The sequence below is a fragment of the Hyla sarda genome, chromosome 1 (assembly GCF_029499605.1).
Source record: "Hyla sarda isolate aHylSar1 chromosome 1, aHylSar1.hap1, whole genome shotgun sequence".
In the NCBI taxonomy this organism is placed as follows: Eukaryota; Metazoa; Chordata; class Amphibia; order Anura; family Hylidae; genus Hyla; species Hyla sarda.
Window position 1 is genome coordinate 345,009,987 of NC_079189.1, and position 26,957 is coordinate 345,036,943.

The 26,957-nt window shown below is 39.5% G+C and overlaps 1 protein-coding gene across 14 annotated transcripts in view; it reads right to left on the reverse strand.

The window, feature by feature from the left end:
* LINGO2 (leucine rich repeat and Ig domain containing 2) overlaps positions 1–26,957 on the reverse strand; it is a 1,627,476-nt gene that overhangs the window by 136,558 nt on the left and 1,463,961 nt on the right. The gene's annotated exons all lie outside the window — the stretch shown is intronic.

Below are 26,957 nucleotides of genomic sequence, written 5' to 3' on the forward strand. Positions count from 1 at the left end.
ATGTGTAGCTTTTTCATATGTAATTTAATTTTAATATATCACTGGGCACTTGTGCAATATTGTCATTATAGTGGTCGAAGTGACCCTATATCTTAAATGCACCTTTTGTAACTTCCTTTCACTAATTGATGTACCACCTACTTGATTGATGTGTTTGTTCATTTACATATAAATACTTTGTATGGTCACTATTGTGTTGCTTGAAAAAGGCTGCACTGGCAGCTGAAACGTCGCTTGCTTGTATTTTCATGGAATAAACCACTGTTTTTTACACTCAAACTACTTTTGTGTGCTGCGGCATCCTCCCTAGATATCTATCTATCTATCTATCTATCTCCTATCTATCTATCTATCTATCTATCTATCTATCTGTCTGTCTCATATCTATCTATCTATCTATCTATCTATCTATCTATCTATCTGTATCTATCTATCTATTGTCAGGATCCGGAGTGGTATGCGGGTTAGACAAAGGTAGTGGATTCTCTATGTCAGTGAGGTGATGGCGTGGGCCATACCAAGGGAACGGAATCTAAGGGGTTACTGGTTTTCACCAGAGCCCGCCGCAAAGCGGGATGGACTTGCAGCGGCAGGTAACCCCCAGGTTGTTCCACCCGATAGCGACTCAACCTCATTAACTGCTGAGTCAGGCGCGGTACAGAAGGACTAGGCAAAAGGCAAGGTCAGACGTAGCAGAAGGTCAGGGCAGGCAGCAACGGTTCGTAGTCTAGGGCAATGGCAAGGGTCTGGATACACAGGCAAAAGACACACGGGAACGCTTTCACTAGTACAAGGCAACAAGATCCGGCAGGGACAGGAAGGGGAAGTGGGTTTTTATAGTGTTGGGAGTGTTTGGAACTAATTGGGCCAGGCACCAATTAATGGTGCACTGGCCCTTTAAATCTGAGCGACCCGGCGCGCGTACCCTAGAGAGCGGGGCCGCGCGCGCCGGGACTGAGCAGGAGGACCAGGCAGGTGAGAGACATGGGGCGCGATCTGAGAGCGGGCACATCCCGTGCCTCGCATCGCGTCCCCTCTGGAGACACGGGGGCAGCGCTCGCGGTCAGCGGTGCCGAGCGGAGAGCTGCATGTAGAGACACGCCGCGAGCGCTCAAGGGAGGCAGCGGGACCCGGAGCGCTCGGCGTGACATCTATCTATCTCATATCTATCTATCTATCTCATATCTATCTATCTATCTCATATCTATCTATCATCTATTATTGTGTATTGATCACAGTTTGTTTACACTTATTATGTAATAACACAGTGAAAAATATTTATATGATTACGTTAAGCAATATTCATTACAAGAGTTCCTCCCTGAAATAGCCAGTTTTATATTAAAGAACACAAGACAAACTCTGAACCAATAGAGAGTTGTTAGAAAAAAGAGAAGCACAAGACTTGGAGTGACATTCACAAGATCACACCAATCCCATTAAAATATGCATAATACTGCAGTTATATAAGTGATCGTTCTATTGCTTGTACAAATTTTTGGGTATGTTTTTCAAAAGAATAAATACCAATTATTTATACTTCAAAATATAACAATACTTTAATAAAAGATGGTGCCTTTGTTAATATAGAAAATATAGAAAAGTTATTTTATGCTACAGAAATGAGAAAATGAAATGCATAAAAGTGTTTGATACTTTTTTTGCTGTCACAAACATGTTTGGTTGCATAAGCTATGGCTAAAAATAACATGCCCCAAAGGTAAGCAGCATGCTTTTTTTAATATGTCAATGGAAAGATGAAGAAAGATTTCCACTGTAAATATGTACAAATGTTTCAACATCAGGATGACTTCAGATCCCATGAATGTCTATTCAATTTGTTACACTTAGGATATACTGTACATGCATGTCTTCTATTACCTTCCCTTGAATTTTGCTTAAGATTTCAATACTTTAATGATACAAATGCAAAATCATAACATTCTAACATAACCCTAAACAGACTGCAATTCACACACCTACCATTGGTTGGCCACCCATGGATACATATAGCATATACATCTCCTGATGTAATGAAATAAACTATTCATGTAGCCTAAAATGCTATAATCAGTCCCAGAAGCATGTTCGCTCCGGGTCTAATTACTGGCGATCACGGGGGCCGGAGCATTTTGACGTCATTGCCCCGCCCCGTGTGATGTCACGCTCCGCCCCCTCAATGTAAGCTTAAGGGAGGGGGCGTGACAGCTGACACACCCCCTCCCATATGCTTACATTGAGGGGGTGGGGCATGACGTCACATGGAGGTGGGGCCGTGATGTCACAATGCTCCGGCCCCCGTGATCGCCAGTAATCAGACCCGGAGTGAACATGCTTCGGGGACTATTATAGCATTTTAGACTACATGAAAAATGTATTTAACATTGCAATTTATAAATTGAACATGCATCTTTGTGTTGTTTCCACCAGCATTTTGGTGGCATTTTTTTATTTATGCATAAGGTAATTTTACAAATAAAATGTTTAGAATGCTAAAGAGAATCAAATGTAGAAAAAAATGCAGAAAAGAGAAAATGTACGGGGCGTACCGAGAGCATGCAACATTTTCACAAAAACGGCAATAGTCCAAAATGCTATGTATGTAGAGTATATATTTACTATACTGTAATGTAACATCTGGCCATTACATTTTAGGAAATGAAAAATGCACTCAAAAATTACATAAAAAAAAAAAGTCTAAAAAATGTGGTCTTTTCAGGAAAATAGTGTGCTGTTTGAAAGCGGCCTTAGCCTCACTCAGAAACTCAAGTTTCATCTCTTTCCCCTCTCACACATTCATTTCTTCTCTTCACTTATCTTCAGTTACTTGTTCTAGTTGACAAGCTTTTTAGCTATTTTTTATATTGCATTATATTATTCAGGTGGTAAAATGCAGGTCACTTCCTAATATTTGCCAATATGCAATAAACTCTTAATATTATTTTTACTTGCAACCAAAGTTGCTATATTATATTATTGAGGAACTGTCCTTAGTCCTGAACACTTTTTGAGTTACGTTTCTTTCTTTGTAGTATTCCAAAATATTTATGGTATTTACAGTATCAAGTAACTGCAAACTTTGCACACACTGGGACATTGTTTAATGTTCTCATAATGAATATGCATGAATATTGGAAAAAGTGCTTGAAAACTATACACTAGCGTGTGGTTTTGTTTGTACAATGATAAGTAGAAACTCAGAACATATTAAAGGGGTTCTCCACTGCCCTGCCTTCCGGAGCTCCCCAAGCCTCAGCGTCAGGAAGTTTATTACTCTGAACGCTGTGTGTGGCTTCCGTGTTCGAGGCCGCCCCCTCATGACGTCATGCCCACCGCCTCAACGAAAGTCTATGGGAAGGGGGAGCGACTGCTGTCACGCCCCCTTCCCATAGACTTTCGATGAGGTGGTGGGCGTGATGTCACGAGGGGGTGGGCGTGACGTCATGAGGGGGCAGCCTCAAATACGGAAGCCGCACACAGCGTTCAGAGTAATAAACTTCCGGACGCTGCGAGCAGAGCTCCGGAAGGTAGAGCAGTGAAGAACCCCTTTAATGGTGCAAAATATTTTCTTAAAATGCCTGTATCCTACCTACACCACTTAAATTGCAGCTATCGTTTTGGGTGTCTTTTTAAAACGAGCTGCCCTGTGTGTGTTCATAAGGAGAAGCAATTTTTTGGGCCAGTATAGAAATTGTATAAGATATTTTCAGCAGATTTCAGATCTGCAGACTTCCTCTTTAATTTTCAGATTTCCCTAAGCTGGTGGGTGGAGCCTAATGTATATAGTGTCTGCCAAGCACTAAACATACACATGAAGGGAGCCTGCACTTCTGTGTCTCTATAATCAGGCTAAAAACAGCAGCAGCATGGAGGGAGTTATAGAGCACTGCTGCTTTACAGAGCACAACAGTCTGAACTGTAAAACAAGCCCTGCAGTAAGATCTTTTACTTTCAGTGGCTCATGTGTAGTCTCTTTCTTTTAATCTTTCTGAAGCTTCTTGTCACTCCTTTTTATTTCTTATCCTCACCCCTCCCTTGATCCATAGACATGTATTGGGAGCTTGTAATGTGATCTTACACTGAGCTGCAGGACCCCAAGAGACACAACAGAGTTGATTTTCAGACTGTACGACAGCTTAGTGGGGGAGAGGAGAAAAGCTTGATAAGAGGAGGAGAAAGCATATTTGATAAGATAAGATACATAACAAAGTTTCTTATATTTGTTGAAACGACTGAGACCATTTAAAATCTAGAGTAAGCTTCTACTTTCCCATTTAAATCTTGGCAGAGTATCATTAAAATAGTGTTGTAGCATTCCAGCCAATTAAATCCATTATTCTTTCTGTAGTATCTATAGAGCTTGTGGTCCTTACAGCAGGGGTCTTAGTTTACCAACATCAATTTGATAACATCTTCTGACGTTACCCTACATCACGTGAAATGTTTAGACGCTGGGTTTCTCCAGTAATTATCATACTGTATGCATATTAATTTAGTTAATATTAAGACTTTTCCCCCAAAATATGCCTCATGCTGACAACTTTTTCCTTAATTAAACTAATAGGCTTCTCACTTCTACACAGTATGGCAGAACTTAAGACCTTGTGAATGCTGAAAGCCGCTAAGTTATATAAGATATGAGTCACTTTTGACAATCTGGTTGAGGAATAAATAGTTCTTTGTATTTTTTTTTCAGCTTCATGCAATGCAGACACTTCTAGTAATTAAAACATTTGCATATTAGGGATAGAAAGAAAAGACACATTTTAGTATTGACCCAGGCTGTGCAAAATCAGCAGGCCACAATCATTTGTTCTACTGTTTAACAGCCCTACCGCATGAACATCATTGTTTATTGTAGCTTAAAGGCAGTAATCATTTTACATAATACACAGCTTTTTTACACTCAATTACTTCCGTGCTGTAGGGTGATGAGAATAATAATTTTGTCACAACCACTTGTACCTCTACAGGAACTTACTTCTCTCTTTCATTTTTTGTACTTCTCATTGCTCCTGGCCAATAGTTGGGCAGTATGTCTTTATACAAGCCCAAGTATAAATGTCAAAACATTTAGAATCATGGTAAGAATTATAGTGATAAGATAAAATAAACATTAATCATAAAAACAACAATAAAACGCTTGTCAGAGTGCAGCAAAATCAAATATGTTAAAAGTATTCAGTGAAATGACATGTTCATTGTTCAACCGCTGCTTCCAAAACACACATACCAAAAACAATGCATAAAAAGTGGAAACTGTAGGTACCCGGATATTTGAGTGAGATGAAACTATGTACGATAAGTTTTCCCAGATGACAGCTGTTTACTGTGCCCACTGGAAAAATCAGTTGTTAACTCATGATTTTCTATTTATTCTTACTAAAAGAGTACTTGGGCCATCATACCTGTAGGAGGAGTTAAAGAGAAGCTGTAGCCAAGCCAAATAGTGAGATTTTATCTTTAAATAAATGAGGGTTCCCTGATCACACACCTTAATATGCCTTCCCATAATAATAGGGGAATAATATGATATAAGGTCATAGTTTGTCTGATTATTCGGGGACTCAGTCAAATGGGCATGTACTTATATTTAATAATGGGAGTAAACCAGGTGATGGGTGGGATTATACAGTCAGGGTTTGGAGGGGTGTATTAGGCTCCTCTTAATGTATATCATACCTCCTGACTGTATAATCCCACCCATCAGATGATATTCATGCTATTAAGAAAAGTAAAAACTCATGTTTTGCTATAGGTCCTCTATAAGTTGAACTACAAATTTGCTTCTAGAGTCCACATTTTCCTTGGCTTTTGCTCCTGGTGCTCATCTAAAATGAAATATTAGTAAATTGCTTGGCTGAAGATATTAAAAGGGTACTCCTATAGAAAACAAGATTTTTACCAGCTGCTATTATGATCCCCAAGAAGTTCTTTTCTTTTAGAATTTCCTTTCTGTCTGACCACAGTGCTCTCTGCTGACACCTCTGTCCATTTTAGGAACTGTCCAGAGCAGGAGCAAATCCCCATAGAAAACTTATCATGCTCTGGACAGTTGCTAAAATGGACAGAGGTGTCAGCAGAGAGCACTGTGGTCATATAGAAAGGAAATTCAAAATGAAAAGAACTTGCTGTGGATCATAAAAGCAGCTGAAAAGTACTGGAAGGATTAAGATTTTTTTAATGGAAGTAATTTACAAATCTGGTTAACCAGTTGATTACAAAAAAAAAGTTTTCCAGTGGAGTACCTCCTTAAAGACCAGGCCAATTTTATTTTTGCGTTTTCCTTTTTTTTCCTGCACACCTTCTAAAATCCATAACTCTTTTATAATTCCATCTACTGACTTAGGGCTTGTTTTTTGCACAACCAATTGTACTTGACATAATTATTTTTTACATAAAATGAACCCAAAAAATTATTATTTGTGTGAGGAAATTTAAATGAAACCACATTTTTGCAAATTTGAGGTTTTTTTTTCACGCTGTACATTTTACTGTAAAATGACATGTTTTCAGTGGGTCAATATAATTAAAATGATACCGATGTTTACAAACTTTTCTGTTATTGTACAGCTTTTAAAAAATCTCAAAATAAGTATGTTTAAAATTGCCCTATTTTGACCACCTCTAACTTTTCAGTTTTTTCATATATATGGGGCTGTATGAAGGCTGATTTTTTTGCGCCATGACCTGTAGTTTGTCTTAGTGCCACTTTTGTGTATACGTGACTTTTTAATAGCTTTTTATTACTTTTTTGGGAATGTGATGTGATCAAAAAGCAGTAATTTCATACTTTTTTTTAACATTCACACCAAACGGGATCATTAACATTACATTTTGATAAATTGAAGATTTACGCATGCAGTAAATATTATTTGATATTACTTTTTGGAGTTAAATGGGGAAACGGGGGATTAAAATTTCCATTGGAGGAGGGGCTTTTTCACTTTATTTTTTAACTCTCTATGTCCCCGTAGTGTATTATCTATAGCAATCATTAGATTGCTAATACTTTTCAGTGCTATGCAAAGGCATATCACTGATCTGTATTATCATCGATCTTCTGCTCTGGTCTGCTGGAAGACAGATCAGAGTAGAAGACCCCAGGAAATTGGCAGAGGCAGGTGAGTGGACCTCCGTCTGCCATCAAATTCTATTGATAACCTATAAACATGCTCACAGAAGAGTGAACATTAAAAGAGACAGGGAGCACATGGTAGGTGTTCACAATGGAGTGGTGCTCTGTAGCAGCCATTGTTTCTGTGATGCTTTGTCTGTGGTGTGGCCCGGAGTGGGGTTGCCTGGCCACTGGGTCATTCCCCCTGTGGGCTTGGTGTAGCGGAGGCAGGGGTCGTCGCCCAGCGCTATGCCAGTGTTAGGTTAGGGACCCACTCTCACTAGGTGACCTTGATGTGGCGAGTGGGCTTGTACTTTTTGATCAAAATGTATACTAACAACCTGTTAGTTTTTTAATTATGCTGAGTAGCAAGTAGATCCAAATACAAAATGTTGGATGTGCGGCTATGTTTCTCTATTTTCGTTGTACATTAAAAGAGATAACTGTCTTACACTAAATGATTTGATACAATCATAGGCATACTTTTCATACAGTGTTTTGTAAGGATTTTGATAAAAGTATAAACAATCCTATTGTTTACTTATTTTACCTAAAATTTTATTACTACCCAACATTTAAAGGGGTACTCTGGTGGGAATTTTTTTTTAACTCAACTGGTGCCAGATAATTAAAAATATTTATAAATTTCTTCTATTAAAAATTTTAAATCCTTCCAGCACTTATCAGCTGCTGTATGCTCCAGAGGAAGTTGAGTAGTTATTTCTAGTCTGACCACAGTGCTCTCTGCTGACACCCCTGTAAATCAGGAACTGTCCAGAGCAGTATAGGTTTGCTATGGGGATTTGCTTCTACTCTGCACAGTTCCCGATACAGACAGAGGTGTCAGCTGAGATCAATGTTTACAGACAGAAAAGAACAACTCAACTTCCTCTGTAGGAAACAGCAGCTGATAAGTATTGGAAGGATTACAATTTTTAATAGAAGTAATTTACAAATCTGTTTAACTTTCTGGAGCCAGTTGATATGAAAATAAATAAATAAATAAAATAAATAAATGGTTTTCACCAGAGTACCCCTTTAAATTGACAAAACTTAGATATTTAAATCCTGTAGCATTCTCCATTCAAGAATATATTTGAGGATTCCATTCAAGGTATGATGGCCAATGGCTCTAGGACATGCTAGGAAAAGCTCCCTAGACCATGACCACCACCACTGGCTTGTTGAACCCCAGCAGTGCAATCATAAGCATGTTGCTATTTACCCAGCCATCTTTATGGTTCAGCAGGAACTTATGACACAAAGCAACCTTCTGCTACATATCCAAGGTACAATGACAACATTCCTTGGCCCATGCAAGGTTTTCTTTGTAATGATATGAGGTCATCAATGGCACCCTTTGTCACCCTTCAGCTATTGAAGCTCAATCGAGGCAAAGTCTGTCAGATGACATTGTGAAAATTTGTCTTACTTGCCTGCTTTTGTGCTGCTGGGTTAGTTGGGCCACTGTGTTATGTTGTTGTTGAGGTACCAAAGGTACAACCCAATGCTTGCATCTATGACTAACCACACGTAGCCAGGTATTGTGTTTTGTTCTTTCGGATGTCTGTCTATGGTTCATCTAGTCTCACTACCCTCTTAAAATCCTGGTTTAGGAACAGCCAACAAGTGGGGCTGTTTCAGAAATGCTTGCACCACACCTCCAGGCCCCAGAAATCTGCCTTTGGGGAAAGACTTAAATGAGAGAAGAGGTCAACATATAAGTTAAAGGCCAATCATGTGAAGTGTTACTTCAGGGCTCGTTCACACTACCATTGGGCTCAGTTAGGTGGAGCCAGCAGTTCGGTCAAGTTTAGTGGAGAAAAAAATAGTGCAAGCACAATTTTTTCTCTCCGATGAACTCCTGTAAAATTGCAGGTTCACAGACGGACCCCGTGTAAGTGAATTGGGTCCATCAAGACCCGGCAGAAGCCATTTGCATCCGTTCTGTTTCAGGGTCCGCTTGACCTAAGAAAAAAAAAAGAGCGTATCGGACCCTGAATGAATTGAATGCAAACGGCAATGTGAAGCTAGCCTTACTGGACACAAGATTTTAGGCATCTGTTGTTCCAAATGTGATTGTTCATTATATACTTCTACTTTGTAACTCTGGTTATTATTATTGTGCACACAGTACATATCCAAATGCACTAGTATTGTATTAGTATAGGTTATTTCTAGTAGTCTGATGGATCAGTCATAATTAGGACATTATGAAAATGCATCAACAATACAAAAATAAGCAACAAAATGACAACAGAATGAAAAAATAAAGAATTAAATATATGAGGCTGTTTTTAACCTACCATGATGTGGCTACATTTAAAAGTCTTTATTGCAGTCAGAAATCTCTATCTGACAAGCCTGAACTGACAGCAACATGATGATCTTTAGATCACAAGACCAGTTGTTGTACCAACACTCTGCTGTAACACAGATTTTAAAATGTGGCAGTCTTACAACCATCTAAATGTCTTATTTTAAAATGTGTGAATATTCAGAAATATTAGCAATTTAAACTATAATTAATGTAAACAAAACCCTAATTGTAGATTAGTTAACTCTTTCTACACATTGGTGGATCGTGGGGGTGGGGGGCAATGGGGCAATTAATGTCCCGGTTACCTTTCTGCGGCCCCACATTAACTTTAAAAACGCAGGGGCTGCCAGGAGGTAGCACACGCAAGGACATCACTGACGTCCAGTTCGTGCACCCATAGTAACAGAGCAGAGCGGAGTGGAGCAGTGAGGACGCACACATGGTGAGTTATCAGCGGCACGTCATCTTGGGTGCTCCGACCACTGCTCCTCCGGTCTCGAGACCTCTTACCCCAATCATGACTGATCATGAACCCTGACCTGAGTAGAAGTGGTCGGAGCAATGAAGTGGGGAAGTACACAGACATACAGCCTCCAGCCATACACTGTATATGGCTGAAGGTTGTATGTCTGTGGGGGCCACTGCCTACCTGATGTGGGGGGAACCATACTTCCAGCCTAATGTGGGGGAACTATACTGCCAACCTAATGTGGGGGAACTATACTGCCAACCTAATGTGGGGGGAACTATACTGCCAACCAAATGTGGGGGAAACTATACTGCCAACCTAATGTGGGGAAACTATACTGCCAACCTAATGTGGGGGAACTATGCGGCCAACCTAATGCGGGGGGAATTATACTGCTGACCTAATGTGGGGGAACTATGCTGACAACCTAATGTGGGGGGAACTATGCTGCCAACCTAATGTGGGGGGACCATACTGCCAACCTAATGTGGGGAACTATGCTGCCAACCTAATGTGGGGGAGCTATACTGCCAAACTAATGTGGGGGAACTATACTGCCAACCTAATGTGGAGGAACTATACTGTCAACCTAATGTGGGGAGACTATACTGCCAACCTAATGTGGGGGGAACAATATTTCCTATCTAATGTGAGGGAACTATACTGCCAACCTAATGTGAGGGAACTATACTGCCAACCTAATGTGGGGGGACTATACTGCCAACCTCCTGTGGGGGGAACAATACTGTCAACCTAATGTGGGGGGAACTATACTGCCTATCTAATGTGGGGGAACTATACTGCCAACCTAATGTAGGTGGAACTACACTGCCAACCTAATGTGGGGGGAACAATACTGCCAACCTAATGGTGGGAGCTATGCTGCCAACCTAATGTAGGGGAACTATACTGCCAACCTAATGTGTAGGGAACTATACTGCCAACCTAATGTGGGGGGAACTATACTGCCAACCTAATGTGGGGAAACTATACTGCCAACCTAATGTGGGGGGAACTATGCTGACAACCTAATGTGGGGGGAACAATGCTGAGTACTTAAAGGGGTACTCCACTGCCCCAGCATTCGGAACATTTTGTTCCGAACTCTGGGTGCGGGCTGCGGGGGTTGTGACTTCACAGCCCCGCCCCTTGTGACGCCATGCCACGCCACTCAATGCAAGTCTATGGGAGGGGGTATGTCGACCACTGCACAATACTCTGATAGTGTCCCTCCCGAGACTAGGATCTGGATCCACCCCTGCTTCTACAATGTAATCTTGGAAATGCTATGTCACCACAACCATCTCCCAGTAAAAAGAGTTATTTTGGTATCAAGCTGTACTGAAAGTAATAGTTCCTATATAAAGTTGATTGGCTACCATGGTACAGAAAGTCGCTGACTGTGGTACTTTTGTCACTGTGTAGCTGTTAAGTATAAATGAAACGGCTCCTGCGGTATAACTGCAGAATAAGAAACCGCAGGGAAGGGGAATCTGTTACACAATTTAAGAAGCCAATTCAGTTTACAAACTGGAATAGACAGATAGATTGAAATGTTTTGCTTGGTAAAAACAAGGAGCTGGAGATTGTTAATTGGTATGTGATGAAAAATTGGCAAATATTTATGTATAAAATATATCTGTTCCTGTTGGATGAGAACACAAATGAAAAGGGAGTATTCATTAAGCTTTGAACACCAAAGTGAGTTTTTCTGGTTGATGGTGTATGAGAGCATTTACTCTACATGCTTTGTAAGCTCGGGACATGACAGATCATAAAAAGAACTCACCGGTATATAAACAAACATTCACTCCGCACCCACAGCTGTTTACTAGTGTTGAGCGGCATAGGCCATATTCGAATTCGCGAATATTCGCGAATATATGAACGAATATTCGTCATATATTCGCGAATATTCGCATATTCGTTATATCCTCGTTTTATTTTCGCATATGCGAATATTCGCATATGCGAAAATTTACAGATGTGAAAATTAGCATAAGGTAAAATTCGCATATACGAAAATTCGCAGATGCTAATTTTCGCATATGCGAATTTTCGCTCGCCAGTCTCACACAGTAGTATTAGAGCCTTCTTTACACCACACAAGCTGGAAGCAGAGAGGGGTGATCACTGTGATGTGTACTGTGAAGAAAAAAAAAAAAAAAAAAAAAAAAAAAAAAACGAATATTCGTAATTACGAATATATAGCGCTATATTCGCAAAATTCGCGAATTCGCGAATATGCGATATTCGCGAATAATATTCGAATTGCGAATATTCGCGAGCAACACTACTGTTTACATAGTTGACTATTAAACTTTGGAACTTTCTATGATGTCTCACAGAAGCATGGCATGAGAAAGTGGAGCCACCAGTGTCTCTGGCATTATATCTCATCACTGATATTGGTCTTTGGCAGGAATATGTGTCTAATAAAGCTGGCTACACAAATTCGACAAATTTCGACTAACCCCACAAATGTTGGCATACTCGTCTTATCTAAGGTATATGGGGCCTCTAAGCTGCAACTCAATGACAGAAAATAGAAAAAGGAAATATCAGGGACTTAGAATTTTAGCATATCCTATCCTTTGTTGCCACAAACCATAAACCCGTTTGAGACACTTCTGGCAGCAGTTCATTTCCTATCTCATCATTGGAAAAGATGATCATGCATATTTATGGGAGAATCAAGAGACCATGCGTGCCAGTTACCTTATGTCAATTCAGAGCAAGGTCTTGTGGGGTACCCAAGGAATCTGTACTGGGACCAATTTTGTTTAACCCCTTAAAGACCACAGTTTTTTCCGCTTTTGCACTTTCGTTTTTCCCTCCTCACCTTTTAATAATCATAACCCTTTCAATTTTGCACCTAAAAATCCATATGATGGCTTATTTTTTGCTCCACCAATTCTAATTTGTAATGATGTCAGTCATTTTACCCAAAAAGCTACGGTGAAACGGCAAAAAAAATTTGTGCGACGAAATTGAAGAAAAACACCATTTTGTAAATTTTGGGGACTTCCGTTTCTACGCAGTATATTTTTTGGTAAAAATGACACCTTATCTTAATTCTATAGATCCATACGATTAAAATGATACCCTAAAAATCATAACTACATGCAGGAAAATGTATACGTTTAAAATTGTCATCTTCTGACCCCTATAACTTTTTTATTTTACCACGTATGGGCCAGTATGAGGGCTCATTTTTTGTGCCGTGATCTGAAGTTTTTAGCTGTACCATTTGTATTGATCAGACTTTTTATAGCTTTTTATTCATTTTTTCATGATATAAAAAGTGACCATAAAGTGACCATATAAATTGCGTGTACGCCATTGACTGTGCGGTTTAATTAATGATATATTTTTATAGTTTGGACATTTACGCATGCGGCAATACCACATATGTTTATATTTATTTTTATTTACATGGATTTTTTTCAAGGGAAAGGGGGGGTGATTTAGACTTTTATTAGGAAAAGGGTTAAATTGCATTCATTAACAGTTTTTTTTTTTTACACTTTTTTTTTGCAGTGTTATAGCTCCCATAGGGATCTATAACACTGCACACACTGATCTTATACACTGATCACTGCAAAGCCATAGCTTTGCATTGATCAGTGTTATCAGCGGTCAATTGCTCCAGCTTGCATCTCAGGCTTGGAGCAATCATTCGCCGAATGGACGGGTCGGAGGAAGGTAAGAGGACCTCCACTAGCTTCCTAGCTGATCGGGACACCGCATTTTCACTGCGGTGGTCCCGATGAGCCCCACTGAGCAGCCGGGAAGCTTTTACTTTCGCTTTAGACGCGGCATTCAACTTTGAACGCCGCGTCTAAAGGGTTAATAGCGCGCAGGACCGCGATCGCTGCCGTGCGCTATTAGCCCCAGGTCCCGGCATGTAACATGCCGGGACCGACACCGACCCCATATGACAGGGGGTCACAGCATGACTCAGCGTTATATGGCGGGAGCCGGCCAAGGACGTAAATATACATCCTTGGTTGTTAAGGGGTTAATATCTTTATGATATTGCAGGTCTCGATAGTAAAGTGTGTTTTTTATTTATTTTTTATTTTTTTGCTGGTGAAAGATTCGTAACATGGAAAAGGATTTAGGCAAACTAGAAGAATGGTCAGAACTCTGGCAACTAAAATTGTATGTGGATAAGTGCAAGATAATGCACCTGGGGTGTAAAAACCCTCGGGCAGAATATAGATTATTTGACACAGTCCTGACCTCAGTATCTGAGGAAAGGGATTTAGGGGTCATTATTTCAGAAGACTTTATAGGGGTATCCCAGGCCAAAACTTTTTTTTTATATATATCAACTGGCTCCGGAAAGTTAAACAGATTTGTAAATTGCTTCTATTAAAAAATCTTAATCCTTCCAATAGTTATTAGCTTCTGAAGTTGAGTTGCTGTTTTCTGTCTAACTGCTTTCCGATGACTCAAGTCCCGGGAGCTGTCCAGCTCCTATGGGGATATTCTCCCATCATGCAAGGGATATTCTCCCATCATGCACAGCTCCGGTGACGTGACATCATCATTGAGCAGTTAGACAGAAAACTTCAGAAGCTAATAACTATTGGAAGGATTAAGATTTTTTTAATAGAAGTAATTTACAAATCTGTTTAACTTTCCGGAGCCAGTTGATATATATAAAAAAAAAGTTTTTGCCTGAAATACCCCTTTAATGTAGGCAGAAAAAGTAATAGAGCAGCTGGAAACGCCAGCATAATGCTTGGATCTATAGGGAGAGGTATAAGCAGTAGAAAGAGAGAAGTGCTCATGCTGCTGTACAGAACACTGGTGAGACCTCACTTGGAGTATTGTGCGCAGCACTGGAGGCTGTATCTCCAGAAGGATATAGATATTTTGGAGAGAGTTCAGAGAAGAGATACTAAACTAGTACATGGATTGCAGGATAAAACTTACCAGGAATGGTTAAAGGACCTTAACATGTATAGCTTGGAAGAAAGAAGAGACAGAGGGGATATGATAGAGACTTTTAAATACAGAAAGGGAATCAACACGTTAAAGGAGGATAGTATATTTACAAGAAGAAAAACTACCACAAGAGGACATAGTTTTAAATTAGAGGGGCAAAGGTTCATGTAGTAATATTATAAATTATTACTTTACTGAGAAGTGGATGCATGGAGCAGTCTTCCTGCAGAAGTGGTCGCTGCAAATACAGTGAAGGACTTTAAGCATGGATGAGACAGGCATACGGCTATCCTTCATATAAAATAGGGCCAGGGACTATTCAGTAGTATTATCTGCCGACACATTCTCTGTCTCTATGATAATTTGGGTTTGACAAGTAAATATCCATTATGGTGTTCTGAAGACTTTTTAAGATAAGTCAAGCACAAAAATCTCAGCTCAGTGAGATCAGCATGGTTACTTTGCATATTCCAAAACCACTATCTTTGCACCACAGGCCATTTTTGTCTTCTATGAGTCATAACTGTATTATTTTTTATTTACCTAGCTACATAGCTGTTTGATGCCTTCATCATTTACAGATACATAATTTTATTTTTTAATGTATACAAGTTTTTTTAATTTAGCAGAATGTGTAAAAAAGTTAATTCTGACTGTCTACTTTAATAAAAACACATTTTAAATAAAAGTTTTATTATAATTGCCAACCCCCTTACAATTCCCCCAAGCACTACTTGGGATACTGGTCAAATCCAATACAGTTTAGCCTGAGCAGAGCTTAAAGCTGATTGTGGGGGGCCCTGTCACTGTGCTTGTACAATCAAAAAGCAAGATTTCAGCTGTAAAACACTGGGGCCCTACTGCAAGGAAATCTGCCATCAGTTTCACCTGCACTAACCTGATGGTACAGACAGGTAGTGCAGATGACACCGATGACATCCATACTTACCTAGTCCCCTTCCATGCTCTGGTTCTTCCGCAATCTTCCGCCATATCCTCTGTTCTGGGGCCTACTTGGAGCATGAGCGGAGCTTTGTGATGTCACTGCTGCTGTTTGCTAGCTGTGGGACCCAGCAGAGAACAGCAGCAGTAATGTCACAAAGCTCTCCCCATGCTTCAAGTCAGCCCCAGAAAGGAAGATACAGCAGAAGATTGTGGAAGAAGCAGATCACGGAACGGGACCAGGTAAGTATTGTTGTCATCTTAATGGGTTGCTTGTCTGTGTAATATTGTTAGGCAATAATGCTTTGATGCATGATTATAACTGCATATTTATGCAGCATGGAAATGCAAAAAAAGAGTTAAAATGCCCCCCCACAATAAATAAATAAATAAATAATGAATGAATGAATAAATAAATAATAAATGAGTAAATCAAATAAAAATATTTAGTAACATCACACAAACATACACTATGGGATTGAAATAGTCTTATGGTGCCTGAGTAATGTACTAATGTGCTAACTATGACATTGAATGTAATATTTCTGTTTGCAGTAACAATATGTCTAATATGTACTTAGATTTTAAAAGAGGCTTGCTGGACATGTAGAAAATTATAGACTGTACTTCCAAAATAGCAGATGACCACTGGTCCTCCTTACCCGAGAGGGCCATATTAGCCAAGTACCTTTCTTCTGTTCTGCAGTATAGAAAAGTAACTGCAGAATAATTCAGAATTCAATACTTTGCCTAAGTAATTATAGTACTACAAATGTTTTTTTTTTTTGTGTTTGTTTTACACATATTTATTACATACTTAGCAAACATAAAGAAGTATATACGCAGATGGAGTCACAACTCCTCCATGATGATGTGAAATCTGTAGAATTGCCCAATTACAATGCTTTGTAAGGGACTCTTTTCTACTGATGTAGGAAACATAAGTTCTTTGGAAGCAAGGCAGAGGGAAGCTGGAAATTATATTACCGGTGAGACATGTCATCTGACTAAAGTATGTATACCCTCAGAATGAATGCAAACGATTTTTAAATGCTGTACCTAGCAGTAAGTCATTTCTAAAGCTTTTTATCGTGCTAGGATCCAGAGTAGCATAAAACGTGTTATCTGTAAACATTAGGAATCCATTATAATCCTGCATACTGTTTCCCCCCTGAGAGAATATTTTTTTTTTACTTTTTAATGGAAAACATCAGGATAACCAGCAATTGTACAATTATGGATAGACGCATACATATGGCATTCTTCAGTCATTTCCAGTGTGTCAAAATATTGACAAAACACGAAGATACAACCTTGCAATAAAGTTTGTGATGAAGTCAATAGTCTGGAAAATAGACATAACTTAAAGGGGTTATCCACAATAAGGTTATTTTAGTGTGTACCTGCCAGATAGTAATGGACATGCTTAGGAAGGATCTGCGCTTGTCTTGGGGCTAATTGGCTATGTTGTAAGATGATCATAACATTGTGGCTATCTTTTTGTGAACTGGGTATTTTCTGTTGGAGTTTTTTCTCTCAAACTACAAATCCCATAATTCCTTGTTTGTAAGTGTGAGGTCACCCTCCCACACATTAGCCACCCCACCGATTGAAAGACAAATGAGCTGCATTCCATTCAAAAGACCAGTGTTTTCTAACCAGGGTGCCTCCAGCTGTTGCACAAATACAAATAGTTGCAGAATGATTTCCTTCCCATTCAGCGGTTGCTCCACCCATTGAAGCAGACAGGCTCCCTTTGCACACCTGGCTAGTGATGTCATGTCTCACTGCAACCTGGGAAATCCCGAGACATGAGTAATTTTGTATGTGTGTGTTAAAAATAAATATTGGGGTGAAAATCACAGAAGAATTGCAAGACCACCATTACACACACAGGTACGGACACTATATTATGAACTACACTAACTTTACAGCCCCTGTAGCATAGTCAAATAAAAAAAATCCTGGAATTCTCCTTTAAATGCATGCAATGAGGAGAAATAAATGTGCTATCTTATATACTTTAGGAACTTCTGTGAAATCATACTGTAAGGAAATTTGAAAATAAGATCAAGACCTGTATTTCCCAGACCATAGAACCCAGGTCACATGGAAAATATATAACTATGCAGTGTAATGTGCTCCCCCTGTGGTGTTTATTTTCAAGGGATTCTGCAGAACAAATGGTGGTTATTTGCATCAGTAATATAATATTTCAACATCTAACTAAAATGTAATATGTTTAGTATTTCCCATATTTTATAAAAACAGGTTTACACAAAAGAAGAACAGGTGCTGTCTATGTGGCCCTACTGTACTACAAGTATACTTCCGATTTCCTACCATGTCATGTTCTCTCATTCTCTGTTTTACATGGGTATGCTCAACTAGAAGCATTGCTTCCAGGGGAGAAAGCTTAGCAATGCACCACCATATAGATGCAGATAAAGTGTCATCTGCTCCATGCTAAAAAGCTATACGGATTCCTAATGTCGCTATACTGGATTAGTGCAGATTACAATCAAGTAACCATGACACATGTAAGCATCCTTTCTACCTACATATACCAATAAGCTAATAGAAATAAAATACACAGTGACCCCCGACCTACGATGGCCCCGACATACCATAATTTCAACATGTCATGGCCTCTCAGAGGCCATCGCATGTTGAAGGCAGCATCAACATACGATGCTTTTGTATGTCGGAGCCATCGCATAAACGGCTATCTGGCAGCGCAGACTGTTTCAGCTCCCACCGGATAGCCATTTAACACCTTAAGGACTCAGGGTTTTTCCGTTTTTGCACTTTCGTTTTTTCCTCCTTACCTTTTAAAAATCATAACCCTTTAAATTTTCGACCTAAAAATCCATATTATGGCTTATTTTTGCATCGCCAATTCTACTTTGCAATGACATTAGTCATTTTACCCAAAAATGCACAGCGAAACGGAAAAAAAAATAATTGTGCGACAAAATCGAAGAAAAAACGCCATTTTGTAACTTTTGGGGGCTTCCGTTTCTACGCAGTGCATATTTTGGTAAAAATTACATCTTATCATTATTCTGTAGGTCCATACGGTTAAAATGATACCCTACTTATATAGGTTTGATTTTGTCGCACTTCTGGAAAAAATCATAACTACATGCAGGAAAATTTATACGTTTAAAAATGTCATCTTCTGACCCCTATAACTTTTTTATTTTTGCACGTACAGGGCGGTATGAGGACTCATTTTTTGCGCAGTGATCTGAAGTTTTTATTGGTATGATTTTTGTTTTGATCGGACTTTTTGATCACTTTTTATTCATTTTTTAATGGTATAAAAAGTGACCAAAATACGCTTTTTTGGACTTTGGAATTTTTTTGCGCGTACGCCATTGACCATGCGGTTTAATTAATGATATATTTTTATAGTTCGGACATTTACACATGCGGCGATACCACATATGTTTATTTATTTATTTTTTTTACACTGTTTTATTTTTTTTATGGGAAAAGGGGGGTGATTCAAACTTTTATTAGGGAAGGGGTTAAATGACCTTTATTAACACTTTTTTTAAACATTTTTTTTGCAGTGTTATAGGTCCCATAGGGACCTATAACTCTGCACACACTGATATTTTACACAGATCACAGGCGTGTATTAACGCACCGGTGATCAGTGTTATCTGCGCTTGACTGCTCCTGTCTGGATCTCAGGCACGGAGCAGTTATTCGCTGATCGGACACCGAGGAGGCAGGTAAGGACCCTCCCGGTGTCCTGTCAGCTGTTCGGGACGCCGCAATTTCACCGCGGTGGTCCCAAACAGCCCGACTGAGCAGCCGGGATACTTTCACTTTCACTTTAGAAGTGGCGGTCAGTTTTGACCGCCGCTTCTAAAGGGTTAATACCGCACATCGCCGCGATCGGCGATGTGTGGTATTAGCCGCGGATCCCGGCCGTTGATGAGCGCCGGGATCGACGCCATATGATGCGGGATCGTGGCGCAATCCCGCTTCATATCGCGGGAGCCGGCGCAGGACGTAAATATATGTCCTGCGTCGTTAAGGGGTTAAGGTGCCCCGTGTGCTCCGGTGATGGTCTCCTACTTGTCCTCGGGGCTCCGGAGCATCCTCTTCGGGATCCCCTGCATCGTCGGTGCTCTCCATGGTCATCATCACGTCGCTGTGCACGCTGTTCCGTCATCCAATAGGAGCGGCGTGCGCAGTGACGTGATGACGGTGACATGGGAGCGACGTTCCGGAGTGGCGGGGACATCACGGGGATGCGGCGACAGCGATGGAGGGTGACATCCAGGGCAGCGGTGACAGTCCGGAGCGGCGGGGACAGGCAAGTATAACTTCCTATACTTTACGTTTCACGAAACCCTCAACATACGATGGTTTCAACTTGTGACCCACTTGTGACATCATAGGCATGTCACCTCAATGCATGCATATGGGAGGGGGCATAAAGGCCGTCACGCCCCCTCCCATAGACTTTGAGGGGGCATGGTCGTGACGTCACGAGCCTCCGCCCCACATCGCCAGTCATCTGACACGGAGCGAAGTTTGCTCCGTACACCACATGTCTGGGGTGCAACAACAGAGCTTGCGGGGGTCCTCAGCAGCGTGACCCCAGCGATCAGACATCTTATCCCCTATTCAAAGCATAGGGGATAAGATGTCTAGGGGCGGAATACCCCTAAGAGTCCCTGCTCCTGTACACAGAGCAGAAAGGCATAGCCAGTATACCTTTCTGCTCAGTGTGTGTGCCACTGGAGGTAGGCTGAATGCATCGTGGCATTAACATTCACTGGACCAGGCACAAAGCCAGTGGGCCGCCCTGAGATAAGAGTCAATTCTATATGCTCAATGTGGTGTGTGATGTAGAGGCCTCCCTGCCTGTCAATCACAGCTGGACTAGTTCTGCCCTGCTTCCCTCTCCCAGGACTACTTGCAGTTCAGTAAAATACCGGATGGCCAGGTTTTTTCAGGCACTTTTACATGGCTTGGTTCATGCAAGAAGATGGTAGGAAACAGTTTTATGCCACCTGTTATGCACTGGCCATAGTTGTATAACCCTAATCCTGATTAGAAGATTGCAGACAGGAGCAGCACACCTCAAGATGTGGGTGCTATTGGCGCAAATCCCCGGTCACGGCTTGATAAAGGCTGCATGTGCGCAGCCGAAACGTTGCCCTTTTTGAACTAGATGGAATAAACACTTCTTCACGTTTTTTCACCATTACTTGGAGTACTGCGGTCTTCTTGAATATCTACCTAATCCTGATTAGTGATGAGCGGCATTGCCCATATTCGAATTTGCTATATTTTGCGAATATATAGACAAATATTCGTCTATATTCGCTAATTTCGCATATTCCTTATATTCGCATATGCAAATATTCGCATCATCGTGTATTTGAGGAAGACACCAGTGAGGGGGTGGGCAACTTTACTATTGGTTCCTAGGGATGTTGTTGATAACCTCTGACAAGTGTATTTGCATCATTCTAATTGGCCCACAAGTGAAAAGGAAGAATATGCAAATATTCACATATGTGAAAATGCGCATATGCGAATATGTGCATATGCGGGAAAAAAGTGAATATTCGCAATTTCGAAGATACAGTGAATATATTCACAATATTCGCAAATTTGCTAATTTGCAATATTCGCAATAAAAATTTGAAATGTATTTTTGTTAGAATCTCTGAAGACTTGCTATATAGTAGCAGACAAAGAGAACTAATGAATTTGACCTTGAGTTAATTGTTCAAATATGGCTAATTGTTTTCAGCCGCACATAACAAAACCCCCAATAAAAAAATCATAGGAGGGTAAAATAAAATGTATAATATATATTTAAAAAAAATAAAAATAAATAAACTATACTGGATGAACTGAAATTGATACATTATCTGACCAGGAAAATACAGATGTAGCCATGGTTATGTTGAATGAGTTAAGCCAGTGCTTCCCAACCAGGGAGCCTCCAGCTGTTGCAAAACTAAAACTCCCAGCATGCCCGGACAGCCTTTGGCTGTCCGGGCATGCTGGGAGTTGTAGTTTTGCAACAGCTGGAGCCATCCTGGTTGGGAAACACTGCAAAAAGCCAACACATCAATGTGCTATTGCCCCATAGATTGTTATTATAATAATAATTATTTTTAATAATAATAATTCCGCCCTTGGTTGCAGTCATTGAGAGATAATGTTAAAAAATAGGTTTGTGACTTTCCAACTTTAGGAGTGCAATATGCACCAATGATTAAGATGACAAAGGCTACATATTTACATTCTATATTCATGTATATAATCTGGATACTTCTATAAGAGCCAATCCATTCCTCTAAGAATAAACAGTAAACCTGAATTACATACACCATACATATTACAATAATATACCTGTACTACACATATTTTCCAGTCTTTAGTCAGTTCTCACCCACTATTAACCTATTCTACAGAGAGTATCAACCATGACATGTAGTCAAACTATTTCTTGTAATGATATTATTATTAATATTTTTGGAGTCTTTCAATGACCTTACAGTGATCTCAATAAACAAACCAAGGAGATAAATGTATACATCTTATATACAAAATCTCTTTTCTGAACTACCTCTAAACTGTCTCCCAAATTGTGTTATGTTAAGCATTCCCCAAAGCAGTATCATGTGATACAATGACATCTGGTTGTGTGGTGGCTCTGAAGCTGCACTGCCTTCTATTAATGTTGTGATTATGCATGTCGTTCTAGTTGTGGACTAAGTTGATAGGTGACAATATGGCTTCAAATATTTCCTTTTATCTTATATCTTGATTTTTCCAAAGCATTTGATACTGTGCCACATGTACGGTTGGTTCATAAAATGAGAATGCTTGGGCTGGGTGGGTGGGGGGGGGGATTTGAGTAAGTAGGTAAGTAACTGGCCTAGGGATAGGAAACAGAGGGTGGTTATTAATGATACATCCTCTGAGTGGGTGTGACTGTCACTAATGGGGTACCACAGGGGTCGGTTTTGGTCCTATCCTTTTATTACTGACACAGTATAGTAAAGTATCAATCTTTGCAGATGATGCAAAACTCTGTAAAGTGGTTAACACAATAGAGGACAGTGCACTGTTACAAATTGACCTGGATAGGTTGGAGGTTTGGGCTGAGAAGGGGCAGATGAGGTTCATAACTGATAAATGTGAGGTTATGCACGTGGGGAGGAAAAATCCAGTCTGGGTTTATGTATTAAATGAAAAAAAAAACACTAGGGACGACTGACATGGAAAAGGACTTTTAGTCACCAGTAAATTTAACTGTAGCGAACAATGACAGGCTGCTGCTAAAGCAAATGAAATCATGGAATGCATCTAAAGGGACTTAGATGCCCACGACAAGGAAATAATTCTACCACTGTACAAATCACTAGTTAGACCACTACAGTGCTCAAAAAGAATATAAAAAATTGAGTTATTTAGTTTAGGAAAAAGATGGCTTAGGGGTGACTTAATAACTATGTATAAATATATCAGGGGACAGTACAGAGATCGCTCCCATGATCTATTGATACCCAGGATGGTATCTATAACAAGGGGGCATCCTCTACGTACTTTAACAGCAGTGATACTATGTAACTCTCTGCCAGAGAAAGTGGTCATGGTAAACTCAATAAAAGAGTTCAAGAGGGACCTGGATGTTTTTCTGGAGAATATTAATATAGGGACATAGCATTGATCCAGGGATTTATTCTGATTGCACCCATTTCACAGGTTCAGAGACTGCATTGCGTGACATGAGCTATTCGAAAGCTAACATAACCATATGATCACACTGCATAGAGAGGAATATGACATGACTTTGATATACAGCACATGTAAAACCAAATATGGTCTACTGAACAGACACCAGAATTTCCAAATATAGAAGACATGGGAGAGACAGGCAAACTCTTGTCTAGAAACAATACAATGCATACAGATCAGGTGTAATGAGCCTGTCTATAAATTTATGAAGAAAACTGAATGTTAAGATATTTTTTTTGATCTTTTCAAGGCAGATAGTTTTCTCCTTATCACATTATGAGCACCGATCAATCTTTCATACTTGCCTCTCTACTGAATGTCTAACAGATTGTATTTTTATGGGTGCTGAGGTTGAACATGTTGGTTATTAAAATCAAGTGATCAGGCCATCTGTGCAGTTCACATGCTGTAGACTCCATTAATAGATGGCTTCTAGTATAAAATTGTCAAAAGATTAATATAGGAGTAACTAGAGTATATGCTACCAACTCATTTTTTTTTTAGGTAATAGATGTAACCAATATATTTCTTAAATAAACCTATAGGTCTGTTCGCCATCACTTTTCCTTTAGTCTAGTTAAAGATTCCAATTTCTCATCAACACAAGTATTACAGCATGCTATAAGAACACTGAAAAGGAATGAACACTGGATTTATATCTCATGACACAAACTCACATAGCTCTGAATAGCTACTAATCTTACCCCAAATATCTCAGAAAGTATTAAAGAGATATAGTGCAACAAAACTACTGTATTATTAAAGAATATTGTTAGGGTCCTTGTGTAAGCCTTGTGCCTACCTGTTTAGCTGAATTGGCAAACTTGGGTTTGCAGCTGAATTGGTTGCAATTCCATCACTGAAATGATTTCCTTATGCAGCCTACATTTCCAATAAATTATGTCTTTATTATATATATTAATTATATATATATATATATATATATATATATATATATATATATATATATTATCATATATAAACAGTATATTATTACAGTACATTAATGGGGGTACCATACTGTCTAGAGATAAGTTCCATTTTTTTTCCATATGACTGCTCCTCTCAGTTGGTTGGAGAAGAAAAGAGAAAGAGAAGAGGTCACTTGTAAGTCACTGGATAAATCTGCACTGTAATCACCTATGTGGGCTGCAGAGGTCTGTGTAGTACTGGTATCTACATCTATATGGAGACTCTTAAAGAAGAAGTTACAGGTCTGTGAGAGCCAGGAATCTTGCTTGTTTGTAGGTGACCAAATACTTATTTTCCACCATAATTTGCAAAAAAATTATTTGAAAACCAGACAATGTGATTTTATGGATTTTTTTCTCATTCTGTCTCTCCAGTTGAGGTATACCTATGATGAAAATTACAGGCCTCTCTCATCTTTTTAAGGGGGAGAACTTGCACAAATGGTGGCTGACTAAATACTTTTTTGCACCACTGTATATGTCATTAGAGCAGGGATGATATATTTATAGGTAGAGGTTTCAAGGCTGATAGGATGAAGTCATTTTCTACCACTCCAAGGGGACACCAACCTTAGTGACGCTACCGAGTGCATATTTTATATATCTGCTACCAAGAGATGTGTTCTAAGAACTTTAACCCCTTCCCTCTTTGCTCATTTTTTATTTTTGCACTTTTGTTTTTTCCTCCTCACCTTCTAAAAAATCATAACACTTTCAATTTTCCACCTACAGACCCAGGAAAATTGAATGTGTTATGAATTTTGTGCATTGTTCTTTGTGCACAATTTTACTTTGTAATACCATTAATAATTTTAGCACAAAATCTACGACGAAACCAGAAAAAAATATATTTGTGAAGCAAAATTGAAAAAAAAATGACATTTTGTAATTTTTTGTGGCTGCCGTTTCTATGCAGTGCAGTTTTTGATAAAATGACACCTTATATTCATTCTGGTCCATACGGTCGCATGCATACACAATATAATTGGTTTGATTTTATTTTACTACTAACAAAAAATTATAATTACATGCACCAAAATGAGTATGTTCAAAATTGTTATTTTATGATCCCTATAACTTTTCATTTTTCTGCATGTGGGGCGATTTGAGGGCTCAATTTTTGCACCGTGATCTGGAGTTTTTATCGGTACCATTTTTGTTTTGATCTGACTTTTTGATCGCTTTTTATACATTTTTTAGGGTATACAAAATGACCAAAAATACGCAATGTTGGACTTTGGAATTGTTTTTTTACGTATACGCCATTGACTATGCGGTTTAATTAATATTGTATTTTTATAGTTTGGACATTCACACACGCGGCGATACCACATATGTTTATTTTTGTTTACATATTATTATTTGTTAAATGGGAAAAGGGGGGGGGTGATTCAAACTTTTATTAGGGAAGGGGTTAAATCACATTTATTAACTCTTTTTCTTTTACACTTTTTATTGCAATGTTATAGCCCCCATAGGGGAATGTAACATGCAATACCTTGATTGTATTTGCCATAGCATAACATTGATCAGTGTTATCTTTGCTCCACTGCTCCTGCCGGGATCTCAGGCATGGACCAATAGAGCGCCGATCGGACGGTGAGGAAGAAGTTAAGAGACATTCCCCCGTCCTCTCAGCTGATCGGGACTGCCATGGCGAAACCCACTGAGCTAATCGGCAAGGGAATCAACAACTTTTAGATGCTGCAAACAAAGGGTTAATGCCAGACCTCAGCCAGATCCGCAATGTCGGGCATTAGCCGTGGGTCCCAGTTGCTGGGTCTGATGTGTGCTCACTAGTGTTGAGCGGCATAGGCCATATTCGAATTCGCGAATATTCGCGAATATATGGACGAATATTCGTCATATATTCGCGAATATTCGCATATTCGTTATATTCTCGTTTTATTTTCGCGTATGCGTAAAAATACGCGTATACGAAAATTAACATGTGAAAATTCGCATATGCGAAAATTAGCATATGCTAATTTTCGCATATGCGATTTTTCGCACGGCAGTCTCACACAGTAGTATTACAGCCTTCTTTACACCACACAAGCTGGAAGCAGAGAGGGGTGATCACTGTGATGTGTACTGTGAAGAAAAAAAACAAAAAAAAAACGAATATTCGTAATTACGAATATATAGCGCTATATTTGCGAAATTCGCGATTTCGCGAATATGCGATATTCGCAAATAATATTCGAATTGCGAATATTCGCGAGCAACACTAGTGCTCACCTGCTGAGCACGCGTCATACCTCGGGAGCCTGCAGTGGACGTACATTCACGTGCTTGCAGGGTTAAGCACACATTCTGTCCTTGCATAAAGGCCATTGTGCCATCTCTTTTAAATAAACTGTTTGTATTTAGTGTGTATATAGATATAATTTTAGA